The sequence below is a fragment of the Cornus florida genome, unplaced genomic scaffold (assembly GCF_030987335.1).
Source record: "Cornus florida cultivar Cherokee Brave unplaced genomic scaffold, ASM3098733v1 CherokeeBrave_3.0.0_Hap2_Chr06, whole genome shotgun sequence".
NCBI lineage: Eukaryota > Viridiplantae > Streptophyta > Magnoliopsida > Cornales > Cornaceae > Cornus > Cornus florida.
This window is the reverse complement of record NW_026775576.1, coordinates 38,640,410-38,653,742: the sequence shown is the minus strand read 5'-3', so window position 1 is coordinate 38,653,742 and position 13,333 is coordinate 38,640,410.

Sequence of the window (13,333 nt, the reverse complement as noted above, 5' to 3'; positions counted from 1 at the left end):
TACCCATGCCCACTTTAAGTGCGATTTGCATGTTGCCTTCTATTCAAGTTGAGACAGACCTATAGTCCAGTGAGCGTCCTATAGTGTGTGTATATATATATATGTATACAGACTAATAGTTATTGTTGGATTGGCTAGGATGTGTACGTGTATCGGATCTCTGCTTAGACTGTAGTAGAGTAGAACTTGTTTGTGAGCTAACCCACTTTTATTTTTTAGGTATTCATCAAGAGTATGGATTGTTCGTGCTGAGTAAGGATCATCTACTTCATTCTTTCGGATTTTCTACATAGGAGTTTTGATAAGCACCCTTACTTGCATTAGTTAAGTCCGTTTATGGTTTATTTGTAAAGATTATCTCCAATTTTCGTATTTTTGTGTATTTTCAGGTTTATCCTCCAAAAAGAAGTAAAATGGAAGCTTTTGAAGGCCTTTTTGAAGATCAAGTCACTCCGAGCCTTTTTATATTTTGATTTCTAAGAGGAAACCGTCAAAGAGGGTTTTTGAAAACTTCCTACAACGAAAAAGGAGTTAAAAATTCTCAATAAGCCAAGGATGAATGCATGAAGAAGAATTCGGAGCAGCAGAAGGAGAAGAGCATGCTGGTGCATTTTCGAGCACTCGAAGCCCCCCTTCGAGCGCTCGAAATCTTGATAGTCTACTCCACGGCTTACTTCGAGCGCTTGAAGCCCCTTCTTCGAGCGCTCGAAGGAACATTGCAGCCCACTTGTTCCTTGATTCCCTCAATTTTTGGTTCCCCTCTTTTATGGAGTGGTTGGAAATATTCTTTTGGGGGGAGATAAAGCTCGGTTTTTGAGGGGTTTGGTGAAAGGATGTCTACAAAAGGAGAGGTGGAGATTGGATATCAAAATCATATATCATTTTGTAAGATTTTTTGAGAGAGAAAGGAGAAGAGGATAGAGTTCTTGTGGCTACAAAGAGGGAGCTCGAAAATGGAGGTTGGAGGCAAGCTTCTTCCTTCCTCTAGGGCATCCATGGGTAACTAATTCTTCCTCTAGGGAGGTGATGAAGTCGATCCCCCTTGTAAGCATGTTCTAGTATAGTTCAATTTTGGGGATTACAATGTATATTCTATGGTCTTTTCATGACCAAAAGCATTTCATTGGTTGTAATGGATGTTGATATATATATATGAATGATTTTTCTAAGTTGATTATCTTGTTCTAGGTAATGTCTTACATTAATTATATTGCTTATGTTTTCATAGTGACAATGAAAATAAGGTTATGAAATGGTTTATTGGCATGTTGATAGAGAACTTTGATAATCCATTGCTTAGGTAATCCCTTTGATGGTTTATGCTTAATTCCTAGCTTCATGTGCTTCATTATTTGATTGAATGCTTGATGATCTTTTGCTTAAGATAAGATCATGATCCATCAAGGAGATGGTCCCTTAACATTCCTTATGCAACTTTCCTTCTTCATGTGGTTGCAAACTTGGATTAATGAATGGTGAGGGATATAGATCCTTCTGAAGAGAAAAATGTTTGGCCTTAGGGGATTTGAGTATCTCTTGTAATCTCATTTTTTTCATTTTCAGAGTTAAGCAAAGGTGTTGCTTGTTCAAGATTATGGAGTCTCTTTCAATGTCATTGTCTTAAATAACAATGGGAGGATCATAACCTTTCATATTTGCAATCTCCACATCATATACCACGTTATACTCAAATGGTTCGTTCATAGGTTGAGTATTGTTGACAATGATTATAGATTAGGCCGGAATGATAGGAAGAATTTCTAGCAACTTGTCAACATTCTCCTAACCCTTGTCCGGTGGTTCGCCTTCAAAATGTTGAGGTAACTCTGGTGAAGAAATGGAAGGAGATGGACAATCTCAAGATAGAGATGGATTTGATGCTTCCCATAAAAGAGAGGGAAAGTGTGATGGAATATCAAGCAATGAGTTGACTTCCCAAATGGATTTCTCCACATCAAAACCCTCAAAATCAAAGTGGACCAAGCAAGCTTGTAGGGGATCCTCCGTTGAAGGAGGTGGTATTGGATTTTGAATGAGGTCATCAGTAATAGCGATTACATAACACTCACTGTTATCCAGAGGAATATGTACAACATTGAAAATATTGAGCTTAACATTCATATTCCCAAAAGAGATATCCATCAATCCGGATCTACAATTAATCAAAGCATTAGCTGTAGCTAGAAAAGGACATTCGAGAATTATGGGAATGTGTTTTCTTGGGTCATGGACTGGTTCCGTATCAAGAACCACGAAGTCTACCAGGAAGTAGAATTTGTCCACTTTTATGATCACATCTTCAATGATTCCCCGTGGTTGCTTAATAGATTGATCAGCAAGTTGCAACACTACCGGAGTTGGTTTAAGCTCTCCCAACCCAAGTTGTAAGTAAACTGAGTAAGGAACCAAGTTCACACTCACTCCTAAGTCAAGGAGGGCCCTCTCTATCTTGTGGTCACCAATGACACAAGAGATTGTCGGGGTGCCCGGATCCTTATACTTTAGAAGAGTGTTGTGCTGAATGATCGCACTCACATTTTCAGTTAATTTTACCTTCTTTGGTAAATGATTTTTGGAAGTGCGCTTTTGAGTACACAAATCCTTGAGAAATTTTGCATAGGGAGGGATTTGATTGATAGCATCCAAGAGAGGCAAGTTGATCTTTACTTGCTTGAAGACTTCCCACATGTCTTGAATTTTACAATTTTTATTCCCAAAATGGGTCGACTCTTGGAGACGTTGAGGAAACGGAGCCTTGGGCTCATAAGAAGTTTCCACATTTGGGGTGACAAACTTGGAATTTTTAGTGCTGTACTTTGGATTTTCAAGAGTGAAATTTGGATTAGATGAGCTAGGATTTGGATTCTTGGGAAGAAAAACTTTCTCATCTTTTCTCCCATCAACCTTGTTGTCCAAAATTCGACCACTCCTAAGAGTGGTGATTGCTTGGACATGTTCATGAGTAGGCCCACTGGGAGGAGGGACTTCATCAATCATATGGACCCCTCTAGGATTCTCAAATGGTTGAGCGGGAAGTTTTCCCTTATCTCTTTAAAGAAATTGGTTCACTTGGTTAGCTATTTGTCCCACTTGATTCTCAAGTTTAGCTATTAACTAAGTATGTGAATGAACCATTTGGAGAGTGGGCTGCAAGGATGTCAAGAGTTGTTTGTTGGATTCTAATATTTGCTTGTTAAAGGATTCCATCATTTGCTTATTTGCGGCCAGAATCTCATCAGTTAGAAGCACAGGAGGTTGATTAGAGACATTTGGATTATAAGGTGGACTGTAGCTTGAAGAGACCTGAAATTGCCTATTTTGAAACTGAGAAGAGGGCTGATTTTGATGCCCTTGAGTTTGAAATTGAGAATTTTGTGGGGCTTGTTGCCGCCATGAAAAATTCGGATGATCTTTTTATCCTGGATTATAGGTGTTGGAATATGGATTATTTCCTGGCCTTGAGAACATGGCATTAGCTTGCTCTTGATTGGGATTAGAAAATTGCTCCGGTGTGGGGCAATCTTCCGAGAGATGGAAAGGACTAGTACATGATACGCAAACTGCACTTGCCGAATTTTGAGACAAAGAGGGGAAGAGGTGTGGTGCCATCAATTGATAAAATTTATGAGCTATGGCATCCACTTGAGACGATTCTTCCCTCAGTGTTTTTGGTTGACAAAGGTTGGTGTTCTTTGTATTGGTGGAGGTTAGACCACTACGAGAATTATGCTGCAACGAGTTTTCACTCAAATTCTCAAGTAAGGTCCATGCCTCATCCGCACTTTTAGACATGAACATCCCTCCACAAGATAAGTCAACCATGAATCTATGTGGGTCGATTAACCCAGCATAGAAGGCTTGCACCAATTGCCATTTTGGAATTAAGTGGTGCGGACATTTCCTTAAGAGGTCTTGAAATCTCTCCCAAGTCTCATGGAGTTGTTCCCCCTCACTTTGTGAAAAGCTAAGAATAGAACGCCCATTAAATTGGTTTTACTCACTGGATAATATTTCTTTAAGAATTCTTGCTGCAATTGAGCCCATGTGGTGATGGAATTGGCAGCAAGGGAGTTCAACCAATATTTTGCTCGTTCTTTTAATGAGAATGGGAAGAGATGCAATTGGAGAGCAATATCAGGGAAGCCTCGCAACCTGATGGTCGAATAAATCTCAAGGAACTCATCAAGATGTTTATATGGATCTTCATTATCAAAGTCATGGAAGGATAGAAGCATTTGAATGGTACTAGATTTGATCTCATATTAAGCCGCATCAATGTTTGGCATCGCTATACATGAGGGTGAAGCATAGGTGGTAGGGATGAAATGGTCTCTGAGGGTCATTGGTTCTACATTTGGAATTCCAGCCCTATCATTATTAACCCCCGCATTCCCTGGATTTCCTTCATTATCCGCCATTGTATTAAACTCAATTTCAAGTTCTCTTATATGAGAAGATTCCCTAAGGTTTCATCTAAGAGTTCTTTCAAGTGAATTTATATCAATGGGCGAGTCAATTATGGCTAGGGAAAGTGATCTACGGCCAAACATCAACAACACATAATGTAATCAACACAAAAATTCATCATCATCAACTCCACATACGATGTTCCCTTTCTCCTCAATTATCAAGACAGGAATTAAATGGCCACGACAACGACCGATGCTTTGCAATTGAAAATAACAAGAAAATAGCCTCGACAAGGGCTTCACAACTTAATTATTGCTAATTTTAACACATGCATGATATTAACAATTTCGAAACTAGAAGGTCGACAGACTTACCTGGAGTCCTTTGGACTTATAAATTTTTCTAGCGTTCCCTCGGCGAACATCAAGTCCCTAGTATCTCATAAACAACTTACAACACAAAGATAGTCAAAACCACACAAGAAATATTCACAAATCACAATATTAACAATCAAACCAAAATTAACCCTAGAACTTCGGTTGCTAAACCATTTGTAGTCCCCGGCAACGGCCTCAAAAATTAATCGACGGGCCGATTACCAATTATAAATCAACCCGTTTTGCAATAGCACAAATCACTGTAAAATAGGGCTATTGGTCGGGTAAGTTGAACCGCTGGGACTGCTAGTTTATGGCAACTTAGGTATCTAGGATCATCTTTTAGAATGATAAGGGGGTTTATAAAGGATTTGTTGGATTGTCACTAAAACTAAAATGTGAGGTTCATAAAATAAAGCTTGCGAGAATTAAAGCGAGATAAAATACGAGTAAAGACAACTAGGGAAGTGAATCTGCCTCCATCCCTCTACACATGCTAGATATAGAACTAATTTATTGGATAAACAATATATAATGGTCAAGAATTATATAGCAACACATGGTTGCCATAAAATTAACAAGAAGTACATTAAATCAAAACAAGAATGATCTATCAAAAGCTAATACATTTGAACGACCTAACTAGGGTGTAGCATCAAATACACTAGGTTTGTCGAGCTATCGACATTAAATTTAGCACTCAAGGGAAGAAATTCTTTCTATTTCCATGCTTCCCTAATTTCCAATTGCCTGAGCCTTGAAATTTTCTGGGAAATGGTTAAGAAAAGCCAAAACTTGAACCTTACCTGGAACTATCTTAAATTGTGTTCCCGCAATTCAGACTGGTTTTCTTAGACCTTCTCAACCCTTGTCTTCATTCCCAGAAGTTTTCAGCTCTATCCAGCAATTTCATCGGACCTTTGGAATGGTACTCGTGTGCATAACCTCCTATTTTCAATGCACTGGTTGATCATGGTTTCCCAAGTCCATCCGAGCATTTAAGTCCTACATTGGCACACTCTTTGACCTTGTTACCATTACCGTGTAGCAAAGATTGCAATCCAAGTGCTCATAGGACTTAAAGAAATTTTGCACTACAGTTCGAGTGTTTGAAGGTGCCTAAATGCATACTGCCTAGTTTTCGAGCACTCGAAACCTTCCTTCGAGCGCTCGAAGGTTGCAAAATGCTCACTGCCCACTCTTCGAGCACTCGAAGAAGGACCTTCGAGCCCTCAAAGCCTGTATACCACGGCTCAAAGCCCTCTGCCCAATCTTCGAGCGCTCGAAGATCCTCTTTCGAGCGTTCAAACTGACCCCCACCTTTTTAAACCTACCTTTCCCTCTCCCATTTGTTTCGGTTACCTCATTCACTCCCTTCATCCCCACGACCCCCCATGCATGCACCCTCTCCTAACTTCTCCACCCCTTCCTCTTCCTCACTTCTTCATCTCCAACCTTCTCCCATCTCCATCACTCTCTCATCCACATCACCGCCACTTACCACCAAGCACAAGGGGCCTTTGGTTCTCCATTTTTGGGTAAGTTTCTTCTTTCTCTTTCTCTTTCACTTTTTTGGTATAAATGGAGGATGAGATTGATTGTGTAGAGGTATAGTATGTTTTTGGTATAAATGGAGAATGAGATTGATTGAAAACCCAAACTTTTGGCATTATTTTGCTATCCGTTTTAAACTTGTGGCTAATGTGTGCATATTGGTGTTTTGTATGGATTTTTGTCTTTCAATAAAATTCATGTTAGTGTTATTATCTCTGTTTTGGTTTTTCTTAAGAGACCTATGCTTTTACATGTGTATATTAGTTATGTTTTGATAGGTCTTCATGTCCAAGTTTGGGGGAAACATTTGCGCATTCACATAGATGGAAACCTTTGCCTTCGGCACTCCACTTGGTATTATTGTTCTTTAACCCTCTTTGCTCTTATTTTGATTTACTTATTGTCCCACATTGAGGACAATGTGTCATTCAAGTTTGGGGGTGCAATATTGCATTTTTGGTAGTACATTTTTGTAAAACAATGATAGTGTAATTTGAAACTTGTCGGAGGTAAATCATATGTTTAATACCCTGTATATAGAAGCAATTGTTAAGTTTTAAAAATAAAGAAAAAAGTGAATTTGAAATGATCATGATGCAATTTAGTCTGTATAAATGTTTCAATTAGATTCTCGCTGGATTTTATACTCTTTTATGCTTTACAATGCACAGATGCACATTGGAAACTTAACTGTGAGACATGCAACTTGATTAACCCTGATCTTGACCTAGTTGATTTGAATTGATGAACCTAATGAATGGATACCTTTGGCATGATTTTTCTAAGTTAAAAAATAAATAAATAAATAAATAATTTATGAAAAAGAAAATAATGACCAGTTTGAGTTTGTAGCATTTCCAACTCGAGTTATTAAGCCCTAGGAGTGTCTCTACACTTAACACCCTAAAGCCATCTGGTTTGAAGTTGTTGGCCTAACGCTTACTACATGGGTTGGTTAGAAAGCTTAAAAGACTTAGACATTGCACGGTCATTTAAATTTTTTTTATAATAAACATGGTTCGTTGGAGTTCGTAGCCTTGCCAATTCAAGCCATTAAGCCCTAGGAGTGTCTCTACACTCAACACCCTAAAACCATCTAGTTTGGGAGTTGTTGACTTAACGCTTACTAAATGGGTTGGTTAGAAAGCTTAAAGGACTTCAACATTGCACAACCATTTTTTGTTTTATTTTTGGGTTCTAATAAATTGTCAGCAAGCAACAAAAGTTATTTTGTAAATAAATTCATGCCTTAGTGACTTCATTTAAAGGAGAATTCAATTATTTTGAAAACTTGTGTCTTGGAATTGGAAAAGAAAGTAAAAGCCGCATGTTGAGAATCTAATTCACTTTCACTGAAGTTAGAGTTGATTTCCAATCAAGAGATGACAATTGAGTTATTTATATAGACTTGGATGTTAATGCATGTATGTTAAAACGTGTTTAGCAAACTTTTGTATCAATGCTTCATATATGCATGGTAGTTTGCTTAATGACCCCGTCTCTAATCCTTTGTTTGTTTCAAGTTGTATTTGAGCTATGTATGTATTTCATTTTAGTTTTGCTATGGAACTAGCAAAATGTAAGTTTGGGGGTGTGATAAGCGCCGAATATTGCATATTCAAACGCCCTTACTTGCATTAATTAAGTCCGTTTATGGTTTATTTATATAGATTATCTCTAATTTCTGTATTTTTGTGTATTTTCAGGTTTATCCTCCAAAAGGAAGTAAAATGGAAGCTTTTGAAGGCCTTTTTGAAGATCAAGTCACTCTGAGCCTTTTTGTCTTTTGATTTCCAAGAGGAAACCGTCAAAGTGGGTTTATGAAAACTTCCTACAATGAAAAAGGAGTTAAAGATTCTCAAAAAGCCAAGGATGAATGCATGAAGAAGAATTCGGAGCAGCAGAAGGAGAAGAGCATGCTGGTGCATTTTCGAGCGCTCGAAGCCCCCTTTCGAGCGCTCGAAATCTTGACAGTCTACTCCACAGCTTACTTCGAGCGCTCGAAGCCCCTTCTTCGAGGGCTCGAAGGAACATTGCAGCCCACTTATTCCTTGATTCCCTCAATTTTTGGTTCCCCTCTTTTATGGAGTGGTTGGAAATGTTCTTTTGGGGGGAGATGAAGCTCAGTTTTTGAGGGGTTTGGTGAGCGGATGTCTACAAAATGAGAAGTAGAGCTTGGATATCAAAATCATCTATCATTTTGCAAGATTTTTGGAGAGAGAAAGGAGAAGAGGATACAGTTCTTGTGGCTACAAAGAGGGAGCTCGAAAATGGAGGTTGGAGGCAAGCTTCTTCTAGGGCATCCATGGGTAACTAATTCTTCCTCTAGGGAGGTGATGAAGTCCCTCCCCCTTGTAAGCATGTTCTAGTATAGTTCTATTTTGGGGATTACAATGTATATTCTATGGTCTTTTCATGACCAAGAGCACTTCATTGGTTGTAATGGATGTTGATATATATATATAAATGATTTTTCTAAGTTGATTATCTTATTCTAGGTAATGTCTTACATTAATCATATTGCTTATGTTTTCATAGTGACAATGAAAATAAGGTTATGAAATGGTTTATTGGCATGTTGATAGAGAACTTTGATAATCCATTGCTTAGGTAATCCCTTTGATTGTTTATGCTTAATTCCTAGCTTCATATGCTTCATCATTTGATTGAATGCTCGATGATCTTTTGCTTAAGATAGTGTATTTGATGCTACACCCTAGTTAGGTAGTTCAAATGTATTAGCTTTTGATAGATCATTCTTGTTTTGATTTAATGTACTTCTTGTTAATTTTATGGCAACCATGTGTCGCTATATAATTCTTGACCATTATATATTGTTTATCCTCTAAATTAGTTCTATATCTAGCATGTGCAGAGGGATGGAGGCAGATTCACTTCCCTAGTTGTCTTTACTCGTATTTTATCTCGCTTTAATTCTCGCAAGCTTTATTTTATGAACCTCACATTTTAGTTTTAGTGACAATCCAACATTCTAAAAGATGATCCTAGATACCTAAGTTGCCATAAACTAGCAGTCCCAGTGGTTCGACTTACCCAACCAATAACCCTATTTTACAGTGATTTGTGCTATTGCAAAACGGGTTGATTTATAATTGGTAATCGGCCCGTCGATCAAGTTTTTTTGATTTACTATATAGTTGTAAACAGTTGTTTGCTATTGAGTATTGGTTTGAGGTTTTCTAGGGGTCCACATAGTATGGATTCCCAAGTTGTATTATTGGAGAATTAATTATATCAGAATAATTTATTATTTAATGAAATTTTATTCTGAGGTTTCAATTAATGGTTTATCATTTTAGTTTTCTTTCAGATATTATTCATTCTTATTTATCTATTTTCTACTCTGTGTTTGATAATTACCTTTTTTTGTTTTTGATATCCTCGGGTATTTAGGCATGGGCGTGGGCCTGGTCAACCCGCATCTAGAAATCCGGGGGTATCACAGTTAGTATCAAAGCACTTCAGGTTCAACTATCCTTAGGAGTGTCTTCGTTATATGACTTCCGCGTTGCGTCTCTTAAAACTTAGAGCCCATATTAGGATTCGTTGTACTCTATTTATGGTTCATTAGGAGGAGCTGATGTCAAGTATATTTTATAGTTACAGAATAGGTGACACAAGGAAGAGGATGGGGTCCAAGGCGAAAACGATAAAAACCCAAAAAAGTAAAGGAGTACGTTATTTCTTTGCCAGGAGGCAGAATTTGAGATCGAAGGTTTAGTTCTGGGTTGACGTTACTTTAAAAGTATAAGCCAAGGAAGGATTTAGGTGTACGTGATAAGTCACCGCATATTGGGGCCAACACGACTTCAATTATTCTCATAAAGGAGACAAGTGCAGAGGAAGAACCCGAAGAGGATCCTAATGGAAAAGATATCAGGGTATCCAGGAAATAGGTTACTAAATCTGGAAGATGAATGATTGATCGAGAATGATCTTATTTGCTAGTATAGCGAATAATATTAGTAGAATTAGGGTTGATCAATCTACAAATAGTTAAGCTTTCTTATCATCTCTAAAAGAGGTATATAAGAAGTACTCTTCAAGAGTTTGGGAAGTTGATGAAGTTCTTATTAGAACAAAACGTATGATTTTGTATCACGTTCAGGAGAGTATTGATATTATGTTGTGACGTTCTAATTCGCTTTATAAAGCCAATTTAGATAGTTTACAGTTCGCGTATAAAGAGGATGAGAGTTAAGCCCTTGGTATTTGCTTAGGCAAACGAATGTTGCTTTTAAGATATGTTTAAAGGATATGTTTTGAGGTTAGATGATTACCTACCAAATTATAAAAGGGAAATTGTAAAACAATCTAGTAAGGTTGATTTCAAAGGAGACTTTCTTTTCTAGAAAGAACGATGTCTTAAGTAGGATTATATTTTGTTTTATTGTGTTTGTCATACGTGTTTTATTTTCGTTAATTATTCGGGTTTTGGTATGTGGTTTAGTTGGGGACACAAGTATGTGATTAGCCAACTACTATTCTTATACCATGAAGTACTAGCGTTATATTACGCTAGGATTGTGAGCGTCAGGTCATAGGATTTGGGAGATACACATAAATCTAGTCAATCTATTAGACCTGGACATGCGTCATTAAGGTATGTTATTTGGGATGGGATAGTTAAACCATCAATACGAGTCAAATAATCTAGAACGATTAGTTTGATATACTTTACGCTATATATGGATTCGTATCTTTTTACAACGCTATGATAATGGTGGTTGTTAATGTTTCAGTATTCCTAAGGTTGTGGTAAATAAAGACCACTGTAACTCCACAATGATTTATCAGAGGTGTCGGAGTTGTAAAACAACTTCTTTGAAAAATTTCAAAAGTTGTTCCTAAGTCGGAAGAAGGATTTAGTACTGGATTAGGTACTTTTGAGAATGACGCTAAGTAAGGATAACAGATTGAATAAATCTTCATTAGTCTATTCTTAATCAAGAATTTATTCACAAGGGCGTGTCATTAGGAGGAGTTGCCGGTGTTGCACATGGAAAAGGAATCTAAGTCTTATTCACTTGTATAAATAATATGGAATTTTTTTTTTTTTTTTTAAGGTCATAATTCACAACAATTAGTTGTTGCTAGGAAATTGATGACTTATTTGGAGGATGGAAAGGTTTCATATTCTTTTGAAGTTAGACAAGAAGTCTCATATTATTTGATCTTGTGTGTGTGTAGGTGGAGTGAAAGTCCTAATGAGTACAAGGTGGATGGAAAGTGGGGCAACTGAGTGAGTAACTACTTGCATGCATCAAGTGAAGATGGTGAGCTAGTGAGTGTGAATTGGTTGTGAAAGCTAGTGTCTATTCTGGTGCCTAGGTGTGTGCAAAGAGTGAGACAACTGAGTGTGTAACAAGATTCATACTACTAGTGGAGGCATTTATTGGCTGAGGCCAAGAACCAAGGTTTTTTTCCTATTAATAGGGTTTCCTTGTACATCATGTGTCCATGTGATTTGCTTGATTGTATTGGTTTGTATCTTCTATGTTAAGTATGTTTATCCTCAAGTGAAAAAGGAATAAACTACCTAAGACCAATTCAACCCCCTTTTTTTGGTCCAACAATTGGTATTAGAGCCTTAGTATGCATAACCAAGGAATTAATAAGCCTGCAGTAAAGAGTCTTGGAGCATGATGGAGGGTCAGTGCATTAATTATGCACCATGTCTTGACTGTACAAACTTTGAAGATTGGAAAATCAGAATGGAAGCCTATCTTATGTTCAAGTCATATGAGATGTGGTATGCTACCACCAAGGGAGTATCTAGGCTTAATGAAGATGATATTTAATTAATTCAAGGGCAGAACAGACTATACTCAGTGGTCTTACTCATCAAGATCTTATGAAGGTTAAGGGCTGTAAATTATCCAAGGAAGTGTAGGACTTGATTGAGACAGAATATACAATTCAAGAAGAAGAAGCTGAAGAAGGTACTTATGTTGAAGACTTCAAGTCTAAGATCTCAGTCTTAATCTCTTTTTCACTTGTTGTTTGTAACATAGTAAAGCTCAGATCAAAGAAAGTATTATGGAAAAATAACATTGTTAAAGAGAGGGCTACAACCTTTTTGACAGATAAATGCAAGGCTAAACAAGGTTCTAGTGTTGAGGTTGGTTACATTGCAAAGGATCTCTTCAGTCTCAGGCTCAGGAAGAAATGTCAAGCTGGGAATGAGGTCTATTACAGATTTAGAAGATGGATCTCTGAAAGGAGCTAGTTAGAGAAGTTTAACAATAAGAAAAAGGGCTGAATGTTGCAGAGGGTCAAGAAAAAGAATGGTCATAAAGGACTGTCTAGTGCTCTTTGTATATTTGCTCATGACATGTCTAAATATGAGAAGCTTAATAACTATACTCAGATTACATCTATGAAAAGTCAAGGAAACTCTAGTTTGAGTTGTCCAAAGGGAGCTCTGATCCCGAAATGGAAATCTAATCTTGGAAAATCATTATAGCAACAAACAGAATTGAAGAGTGAAGATGTACCCACAATAGAGAGTGTTACACTTGAAGATGTTGGTGACAAATAGAATTCATATTGGCAGCTTTCAAGAAGTGTATCTCTCGATCAATTCAAAGCCAGTCTATCTATCATGTACCCCTTCTCATTTGCAGCCTACTACCTAACAGTTTTCAGATCAAAAGTCTCATTGAAAAGACTTGGAAAATACAGAAAATTACATCTGTGGTGTCCCACTTCTTACGCTCCTGAAGAAAACCTATTGAAACCTCAAGAAAATTAGAAGAGTATTCCTAAATTGACTCAAGAAGCTGTCATTACTCACAAAGATCTTCAAACTGTCCTAAACCTTGTTTATTTAGTCTTTAAAGCTCTAAAGAGAAGACCACCAGATGTTGATTTCATAAAGGTTCACAGTCCCTCTTGTAATGACCTGGTCATTTTCCTCTCTTTCCTTTTTCTCAAATTTTACGGATAAATTTTTTTCGTTTAATTTTCTT